This window comes from Myotis lucifugus, unplaced genomic scaffold (assembly GCF_000147115.1).
Source record: "Myotis lucifugus unplaced genomic scaffold, Myoluc2.0 scaffold_4, whole genome shotgun sequence".
Taxonomy (NCBI): Eukaryota; Metazoa; Chordata; class Mammalia; order Chiroptera; family Vespertilionidae; genus Myotis; species Myotis lucifugus.
Genome location: NW_005871052.1, coordinates 4,062,960 through 4,073,671, shown reverse-complemented (window position 1 = coordinate 4,073,671; position 10,712 = coordinate 4,062,960). Strand labels below are relative to the sequence as shown.

The 10,712-nt window shown below is 38.2% G+C and overlaps 1 pseudogene; it reads right to left on the bottom strand.

Annotated features, from left to right (window-relative positions):
* Positions 1-6,747: 6,747 nt before the first annotated feature.
* On the bottom strand, positions 6,748-7,113 carry LOC102439279 (annotated as a pseudogene).
* Between the last annotated feature and the right edge of the window lie 3,599 nt (positions 7,114-10,712).

The window sequence follows — 10,712 nt, the reverse complement described above, 5'->3', positions numbered from 1 at the left end:
AGCCCTTTATTTTCTATTTATTTTTCATTCTCTATATAAGATCACATAATTACATGAAAAATTTCCAGTTTGCTTAGGACCATAATGAAAAATACTTGCTAAAGTTATGATTTAATTATCTCCCTAAAAATGATTGTGGTTTACAATTGATATTGTAATTTTTTTGCAAATATTAAAATATGCATCCTCTATATGTGTTTTACTGGTTTAGCTGATGTTCTAGAATGGTTCAAGTGATGTTCAGTGATTTGTGAGTGAAGGTAATATCTACTTATCCTATTAACTTCAGAGCTTAGGAAAAAGAGGCAGGTGATGTCATAGTAATAAAATAATATAGATAATGAACCTTGCTATCAAAATGGGAAGTGTGTTTGTAAGCTCAATATGTGAAGATGACTAAACATCAGCAAAACTGTCAGGCTGTAGTTATGTTCCATCCCATTTATGCTTGTCTCTTTTCTACCTCTTATCTCTCTCTCTCTCCTTAGCTACTTACATTGTCAGGGGTCTCCAGAGGACTCTAACTGCCCATGCTGCCCACTGTAGTCAGCTAAACCTAAGTATCTGACTCAAAATTTTTTAGGTTCTAAAATTGTCTACTCTCCACATCAAAAGTCCCCAGTTTTACCAAAATTAAGTCCTTAGTTGACATATTTTGTAGCACTAATGAGTACAGAATTCCCAAATGGTATGTATGATTTGAAGATTGAGGGGGAAAGGCTAGTTTTCTCTACTTTAGAAACTGAATCACTCTATAGCAGAGATTTTCAACTGGTGTGCCACAAGAATTTCTTAAACATGCAATATTTGACTATTTAATCAGAGGCACTGACTTCTTTTCCCTTATATTGTCAAATAAACAAATGACAACAGCCAACACAATAGACATTCAGTGTGAATGAATCAAAATTATACCTATTTTTTGTCAGATCAGCAAAATTATATACTTTTTTGGTGTGCTGCAGAATTTTAGTAATTAGTTTATATGAGCCATGAGATAAAAAAGGTTGAAAATGGCTGCTTTAGAAGCATAAACCTGTGTTTTTATTTCTTTTTTTTTGTTTATTTAACATAATGGAAAAAGTTTGAAAGACATTGTAGACTTTTTGATATGCACCTCAGTGAAGAGAGAGTTAGTATCTTAGTGCTTCAACTCACAGATTCTGAAGTCAAATTGATGAGAGTGTTATTTCCAGCTCTGCCAAAAATTAGCTGTCTGACTGTAAACAAGTTAATTAACCTCATCTCAGTTTTCTACATACATAATGGATAGTAGTAGTATTTATGTCCATTATCATCATCATCATCCAAAACATCATCAGTAACATTTTTTTATGAGAAAATATATATACTACATATTCTTTGGGTGAGGTCAACTATATGTTAATTGATGGAAAGTAGTCTTTTGCTAGTAAGTAAAAACATATTAAGCTATTGAATTAGTGTTGTACACCTGAAATTTATATAATTATTAACCAATGTGACCTCAATAAAAAAGAAAATATGCTAGTCTTAGAAGTTCAGATACACTCACATCGATCCAATTACAGAATCACTAATCAGTAGCCGGTGGTTTAATTTGAGCATGTGACCTTAAATAATAATTTGAGAAATTAACATGGTCCTGGAATGAAATTATTATTTTAATGTTTATGGATTATATCCCCCCAAAAGGTTACCACTAGATTCTTCAAGAGGGAAAGCATGGAGTGAAAGAGCAGAAAAATTGGCACCATTAAATACTGGTTGTCAGGAACAAATTGGTATAGCATTTATAGAAAGCAATCTGACAATATAAATCAAGAGTTTTAATAATGTTTATAAGCTTTGGACTACTAATTACTTTTGTAGGACTCTATTTAAAAACATTATCAGAAATATACTCACAACCCATTATTTTTAAAATAGAAAAGATAATAAACAACTGAAATATTAAGCAATAGAAAATAAATAATTAAAACATATCAATATAACAAAACACTATTAAGTTATAACATGATGGTGTTGCATATTTGCAGGTATAAAAAATGCTCATAATCTTACTCTAAAAAGTTTATAAAACAGTCTATATAATATGATCTTACTTTTATAAAAATAGAAAAGACCATATATACTAGTACATTTTTAATTAAACACACTCACATATACCATACTGGAAAGAAATCCTACAATGTTAACAACTTATATCTTTGTATATTTGCTGGGATTACTAAGAATTTCAGGGATGTTTTATCTATGTACCTTTCTCCATATTTGAAATTCTTTATCCTAAATATATATTTTTACAATAATCCAAAAAAGAATAACTTCAAAACAAATATATGGGATACAAAATTCACTTTATTTAGTACCAAGCTGTGCTCACTAGAAGCTTCTACTATTCTTTCCTTCTGTATTCAACTACTACCAATTACAGTTGACCCTTGAACAACATGGGTTTGCACTGTGTAAGTCCACTTATATGAGTTTTTTTTTCAATAAATGTATACAATACTGTAAATATATTTGTCATGATTTTCTTAGTATTTTTATTTTTCTAGCTTATTTTATTGTAAGAATATAGTATATAATACAAATAACATACAAAATATGTGTTAATCAACTGTTTATGTTATCAATAAGGATTGCACTCAGTAGGCTATTAGTAGATATTTTTTGGGGGACTTAAAAGTTATACATAAAATTTTGACTGCAGGTCAGGGCAGTGTCCTAACTTCTATGTTATTCAGGTCAACTATATTTATCTTAATTGTAGGTTTTGAACTTAATCTTCTGGGAAAGGAGCCACATGCAGCCTACATACAGGAGTAATTGTTAACTTCAGTATAACAATGAAGTTAGGCATTAGGGCACTAAATCAGAGAATCTTCACTTTTAAGCCCCATCTTCAGCAATTATTAGTAATGTAGTCTAGAGAAAATTGTCTTTTCTAAACCTCAATTTTCCCCACCTTTAGAATGTGGTTGTTATATCCAACTAGAGGCCCAGTGCACAAAAATGTGTGCACTCGGGGGGGAGAAGGGGGTCCCTCAGCCCGGCCTGTGTCCTCTCGCAGTCTGGGACCCCTCAGGTAATGACCACCTGCTGGCTTAGGCCCGCTCCCCGGGGGATTGGGCCTAAGATGGCAATCAGACATCCCTCTGGCAGCCCGGCAGCCCTCAGGGGATGTCCACTTGCCAGCGGGGAGCAGGCCTAAACTGCAGTCGGACATCCTTAGCGCTGCTGAGGAGGCAGGAGAGGCTCCCACCACCGCTGTACTGTCAGACGTCAGCCTGGCTTGTGGCTGAGCAGAGCTCCTCCCATGTGAGAGCACCCTGACCATCAGGGGGCAGCTCCTGCATTGAGCGTCTGCCCCCTGGTGGTCAGTGTGTGTCATAGTGACCAGTCATTCCCAGTCCTTCTGCTGTTAGGGTCAGTTTGCATATTACCCTGTTACTATATAGGATAGAGGCCTGGGGCACTGGTGGGGGCCGGCTGGTTTGCCCTGAAGGGTGTCCCTGATCAGGGTGGGGGTCCCGCTTGGGTGCCTGGCCAGCCTGGATGAGGGTATGATGGCTGTTTGCAGCTGGTCACACCCCCTTCAGGGTGGGGGTCCCCACTGGGGTGCCTGGCCAGTCTGGGTGAGGGGCTGAGGGTCGTTTTCAGGCTGGCGGGTGACTGAAGCTCCCAACCTCTTTTTTTTCTTTTTTTTAATTTATTCTGGGCTTTATTTACCTTCTATGGCTGTCACTGGAGCTAAGAGCTGGCTTTAGCTCTGAGGCTCGGCTCCAGCTCTGAGACCTCGGCTGCTGAAAGCAGGTATCTGGGCTTTGTTTAGCTTCTATAATTGAAACACTGTTGCAACTCCAGCTCTGAGGCCTGGCTGGCTGAAAGCAGGTTTCTGGGGATTGTTTAGCTTCTATAATTGCAACATAGTTGCTTAGAGTGCAGCTCAGAGCTGGGCGGTGGCAGGCGGGGAACCTTGGCTTCCTCCATCACTGGAGCAAGCAAGCCTCCTGTTCTCTTCAGCTGCCTGGCTGCCGGCCACCATCTTGGTTGGCAGTTAATTTGCATATCGCCCTGATTAGCCAATGGGAAGCGTGTTGGAGGTACAGTTAATTACCATGTTTGTCTATTATTAGCTAGGATAAGGTTGTTGTGAAAGTAAATGGCAGTATGTGGTAAAGCATTTAGCCCAGTGCCTAGGAAATAAGTGCTCAATCAATGAGCACTTATTATTAACTGTATTTACTTGCTGGACTTGACTTTTTATTTTCCTGTACCCCCATTGTAAACTAGCACAGTGTCTTTGAACATAGTAAACATGGATCAAAATTATGTTTTAATCAACTATAAACAGGCAGTGTCATATGTTGAAATAACTAGACTGAGAAACAAAATATGTGGATTGTCATCACCTTCATATTTTCAGTTTGGGATGTGACTCTAGACAAATTACTTCTCATCTGTGGACTTCAGTTTTACACTTTTCACTTTGTGGTGAAGGTGGCAGGTAACATCAACTGAGGCTTCCTTAGTTCTCTCCTTGCCAGTTTTGACATTTTATGACTCCTTGGATTCTAACTCTCCCACCTGCTTTGACTGTTGAACTACTCTAGTCTTCACAGGCCTGATGCCTTCTGGCGATCTGTTGTTGACTCCTGACCTGCTCTCACACTAAGCATATGTGTGTTCCCTATTGCCTGTTTATCTGCTTGGCTGCTGTCCTTGGGAATGTATTGATCATCCTAAGTGGACCCCTTTGCCTTTATCAATGACCCTCAATATGTCCATATCTGTTGCTAACAGATGAACAAAACATTGTGAAAGAAGGAATTTGTTCAGGGCACAGTCACTGTTATGTCTTTCGCAGAAAATTTCTTACGCTCAATTTATAAGTATTCAAGGAAGCTAGAATAATAAACAAAAATTGCTCTGCTGCTCTTACCTTAGTTTTTTAAAAATATATTTTTATTGATTTCAGAGAGGAAGGGAGAGAAAAAGAGAGACACCAACTGGGGATCAAGCCCACAACCCAAGCATGTGCCCTTGGAATAGAACCCTGGAGTCCTTCAGTCCACAAGCCCACGCTCTATCTACTGAGCCAAATCGGCCAAGGCTACCTTAGTTTTTATTAGATTAGTTTTCCTTTCTTCTCAAAGTTTTCCCATCATGGGATGGGAAATGGATCTCAACTACTAATGTTGCCAGAAAAGTCTTTAGCATTATGGAAATAAAGCAAAACATCCATGGAATCAGTCCCTTTTTCCTGAGTGGTGGTCAACAGATACAAGCCACTTTCGTGGGTTCCTTTCACTCCACTTCTAATGTGTCTAAAGAACCCAAATCCCTTTTAATTCCCGAGTATTTCTTTTTTGTTGTTGTTAATTGTCACCGGAGGATATTTTTTGAGAGAGTGGAAGGGATGGGGGGAGACAGAGAGAGAGAAATATTGATGTGAGAGCAACATATCAATTTGTTGCCTTTCACACACACCCTGACTGGGGCCTGGGATTGAGCCTACAACCGAGGTACATGCCTTTGACTGGAATTGAACCCGGAACCCTTCAATCCACGGGCTGATGCTCTGAGCAAAGCTGATTAGGACCTGAGTATTTCTTTTTAAAAATATGTTTTTATTGATTGTTGTGTGTGTGTGTGTGTTTGTTTTTTTTGTTTTGTTTTAGAGAAAGAGGAAGAGGGAGAAGGAAGAGAAAGATAGAAACATCCATGTGATGTGAGAGCAGAACATCAGTTGGCTGCTCCTGCACACCCTCTACTGGGGATCCAACCTGCAAACGGGCATGTGCCCTGACTGGGAATCAAACCAGCGACCTCTTGTTTCATGGGTCAGTGCTCAACCACTGAGCAACACCGGCAGGGCCTGAGCATGTCTTTATAATTAGTTCCATAAGGAGGTTATTTATAATTGACACTTTGTCTCTAGGTTGATTTATTTTTTTGAGAACTATTTTGAGAAAATCAACTTTCAAGTACAGGCCTCTATGTCTATCCTAGTCCAATATTTTCTGTTGAGTTTTAGTTTAAGCTCAAAGATTTATTTTGACAAGAGTTTTTGTTTTGTTTCAGACTGGTGTTAATTATCTGAAGTAGAAAGAAATTGTATTGGTGAGGTAGGTATATGTTCCATAGCTTTACTTTTTAAAATCAATATTACCTTATGTAGAAAAAATGGGTTATGTCAGTTTTATAATGTCCTTTAGCACATCTGATCACCAGACAATCAATTACATTTGGTTCATGTTCAGCACCATTTGTTTCTCATAAACCAACAATGATCACTAGAATCAGATTTGCCACATGGAAATATAACTGGCATTTTAGTGAAAATCAACTAGAAGATAGTTGATGCAGTTTAGCAGATAGAAATTGTGTTTGTGAAGCCAATAAGAAAATACATCAGATTCCATGAAATCCTTTCTAACATCTAATCTGACAGTTATAAATCAGCTTTTCTTTAATGAAATCTTACCAGATATCATGGGAGTTTTTGATAAAACACTTCCTGCATACATATATTAAATTAAACAAAATTATAGGGCTTTACTTGAACTTGTATGTATATAGTGGCAGAACCATTACAAAGCTATACTGTAAGTTATTCAGAGGTGAGCCAACTATTCTCTCATGTTTTTTTTTAACAGAGTGTTACATTTTTTATTCAATGATAAACTAAAAGTCCGTTTCTAGATGTTTCTCTTGGTACACTTTTATTAATAAGCAAAGCCCTATATAAGGTGCCTTCACCTAGTCCTCAGATTCAGATCCATCTTCAACTTGACTAATCTGGAAGTAACGAAGTACATATGTCTCCTTGTCAGATGCAACCACACGAAACCAATCACAAAGACTATTCTTCTTAAGGTATTTCTTAGTAAGGTATTTCAAATATCTTTTAAAGAATTGTTTCTAAGAAACAACTGTGATTTTATTCTTGAAGCATTCAATGTGAACAACATTCCCAAGATTTCCAGTTTTCCCATTGACTTTAACCTTCTCCCTTAGAAACTGTTCAAAATTTGAAGAATCAAAAATTCCATCTTCTACTAGATAAGTAAGGTCCAAACTAAACTTCCAGGTTGTCCTCTTAGTCTTCTTGACTTTCAGTGCCATCTTGCAGGTGGTCGGTGTGATCAGAGCTATCTCATGGTTTTCTTGCCATGTTTTTCACAATAGTCTCCAAAGCAAAACTTGGCTTGCTAGACTTGGCTTCTTATTTCTTTACCCCTATTGTAATCTAGCACAGTGTCTAGTTATATCTATCTATATGTATATGTATATGTATATGTATCTATGTCTATATCATCTATATCTATATCTATACCTATATCTATCTGTAGATAGATATGTCAAAATATAAGAAAAATATTGAAAAGTCAATATTTCTTTAATGATTTATTTAAATAATTACAGAGCTCATATATATAAAGCATAGTGTATTATAAAGTATAGAGTATTACAAAAAGAGCATACAACTGTTACTTTTATTGGAGGTTTTATGCTCTATAGTTATAAAAGAGGTTTTTCTAGAAGTTCTTGAACGATCAGAATTTCAGCCATGAACAAGAAGCACAAAAAATTAGTCTTGAGTGATTTGAATTATTTTAGTCCAGACTGTTGTAGTAAAAAAGTGCACAACAGTGGTTCTCAAACAATTGATTTTAAACAAATGACCACTGTTATTTCTAAAAAGTTTAGGTTACTAGGCTTCAATGCTAGAAATTCTGGCTGTTACTAAATCTTGAGTAGGATTTAGGTACTTATTTTTAAGAGGCACCTCCAGATGATTCTGATGATTTTTATCTTTGTACCACATTTTGAGAAAACCTACTTCATGTTCTGAGAAGTTTAAATACGTATCATGCAATCCGAATAAAGAGCTTAATTTTTCCATTAAGAATTGTCTCATGTTAAAGTCACTTTGGTAACTGTCACCAAGCCCTACCAACTGTTCTCAAACTTCAGGGCACATCAGAATCATTTGCAGTGCTTGTTTGCCATTGTAAGTTTGCGGGAATACATTTCTGAGTAGAATTCCATTGTATTAATATAAAACAGGTTTGTCTATTCTCTATTCAAAGATAGTTGGGTGTTTTAAAGTTTTGGGTTATTTTAATGAAAATTTTAAATGAGTCTTTTTGTGGACATATATTTTATTTTATATCATGTACCTAAAAGTACAAATGCTAAGTTATAAAGTAAGTGTATGTTTCTTAAGACACTATAAACTCTTTACAAAAGGGCATAGACAAAAAAAAGTGCATAGACAACAGTACAGTAATTATCAAAAGGAAAGGGGTGGGGGACTATAGAAGAGGGTAAAGGGAGAATGAATGGTGACTGAAGAACACTTTGAGTGGTAAACGCACAGTACCATATACAAATGATGTATTATAGAATTGTACACTTGAAACCTATATACTTTTATTAACCAATGTCACCCTAATAAATTCAATAATTATTTTTTAAAAGTGCTTGTGTAATTTCAAACTCCCACCAACAAAGTATGAGAGATCTCTAAGTTTCAAATCATTACCAAAATTAATTTAAGTCAGAATTCTTAGTTTATATCATTCCAACAAATATATAACAATAGTTTCATTTTTAATATTTCTAAGAATTTGACTCAGTGATCCCACTTCTAGAAATATATCCTAAGAATCCTGAAACATCAATCAGAAAGAATATATCCATCGCTATGTTCATAGTAGCATGATTTACAATAGCTAAGATTAGGAAACAGCCCCAAATGCCCATCACTGGATGAATGTATAAAAAAGATGCAATACATTTACACAATGGAATACTATGCAGCTGTAAAAATGAAAGAACTCTTACCCTTTGAGACAGCATAGAGGGACTTGGAGAGTATTATGATAAGCGAAATAAGCCATTCAGAGAAAGACAAGTATCACAAGACCTCACTTATATGTGGAATATAATGAGCAAAATAAACTGACAAACAAAATAGATCCAGAGACATGGAAGCATGGAACAGACTGAGGAATCTCAAGGGAAGGGAGGGAGGGAGGCAGGAAGAGAACCAAAGAACGTATATGCATATATGCATAAACCATGGACACAGACAATAGTGCCATATGCCTGGGGGGTATGGGTGGGAAATGGGTGTGGGGTAGAGGGGGGTCAATGAAGGAAAAAAGAGGGACATCTGTAATACTTTCAACAAGAAAGATAAATTTTAAAAAATGTATCATGTTATCCCATTGTCAGTTTAATTTTCATTGCTCCAATGATTAATGATTAATTGAACACTTTTTAATGGGCTCCTTGATTAGTCATAAGTCCTACTTTGTGAAGTATTTGTTCAAGTATTAAACATAGTTTTACTAGATTGTTTCCAAATATATTTTATTTTTTTACTTAAATTACATATATTTTTAATTTTTTTCTTTTATTTTTCTTTTATTTTTTAAATTTTTTTCTTTTAATCTTTATTGTTGAAAATATTACATAAGTCCCCTTTTTCCCCCATTGACCTCTTCCAGCCTGCTCTCACTGCCCCCTCCCCAACCACGCCCTCATCATCCCATTGTCTGTATCCATGGGTTATGCATAATTGCATACAAGCTCATTGGTTGATCTCTTCCCACCCACCCTCCCCTGCCTTCTCTCTGAGGTTCAACAGTCTGTTCATGCTTCTTTGTCTCTGGGTCTATTTTTGATCATCAGTTTATTTGGTCCATTAGATTCCACATATGAGTGAGATCATGTGATACTTATCTTTCTCGGACTGGCTTATTTCACTCAGCATAATACTCTCCAGGTCCATCCATGCTGTCGCAAATAGAAAGAGTTCTTTCTTTTTTATTGCCTCGTAGTATTCCATTGTGTAAATGTACCAGAGGTTTTTAGCCATTCACTAGAGGCCTGGTACATGAAATTCATGCAAGGGGGGAGGGTTCCCCTCAGCCTAGCCTGCACCCTCTCCAATTCAGGATCCCTCAGGGGATGTCCCTCTCACAATCCTGGACTGCTGGCTCCTAATCGCTCACCTGCCTGCCTGCCTGGTCACCTCTAACTGACCCGCTCCCTGCTGGTCTGATCGCCCCTCACTGCCTCTGCGTGCTGGCCTGATAGCCCCTAACGCCCCTACCCCCCGCCGGCCTGGTCGCCACCAACTGCCCCCTCCGCTGGCCTAGTTGCCCCTCACTGCCTCCCCTGCCAGCCTAATTGCCCCCACCTGCACCCCCCCCACTGGCCTGGTTGCTGCTAACTGGCCCCCCACTGGCCTGGTTGCCTCTTACTGCCCTCACTGCTGGCCTAGTCACCCCCAACTGCCCCCCTCTGCCAGCTTGGTTGCCCCTCACGGCCCCCCCTGCTGGCTTGGTTGCCCTCAACTGTGCCCCCTGCCGGCCTGGTTGCCCCTCACTAAACCCCCTGCTGGCCTGGTCGCCCCATGCAGCCTGCTTGTTCAGTCATTTGGTCGTCCCTCACTAACCCCCCCTGCTGGCCTGGTGGCCCCACGCTGCCTGCTGTTCAGTCCTTTGGTCATCCCTCACTAACCCCCCTGCCATCCTTGTCACCCCACACAGCCTGCTTGTTCAGTTGTTTGGTCATCCCTCACTAACCCCTCTGCTGGCCTGGCCGTAGGCAGCCATCTTGTGAGAGCGCAAGGGTTAATTTGCATATTACCTCTTTAATATATAGGATCTGCTAATGGGCACTTAGGCTGTTTCCAAGTCTTAGCTATT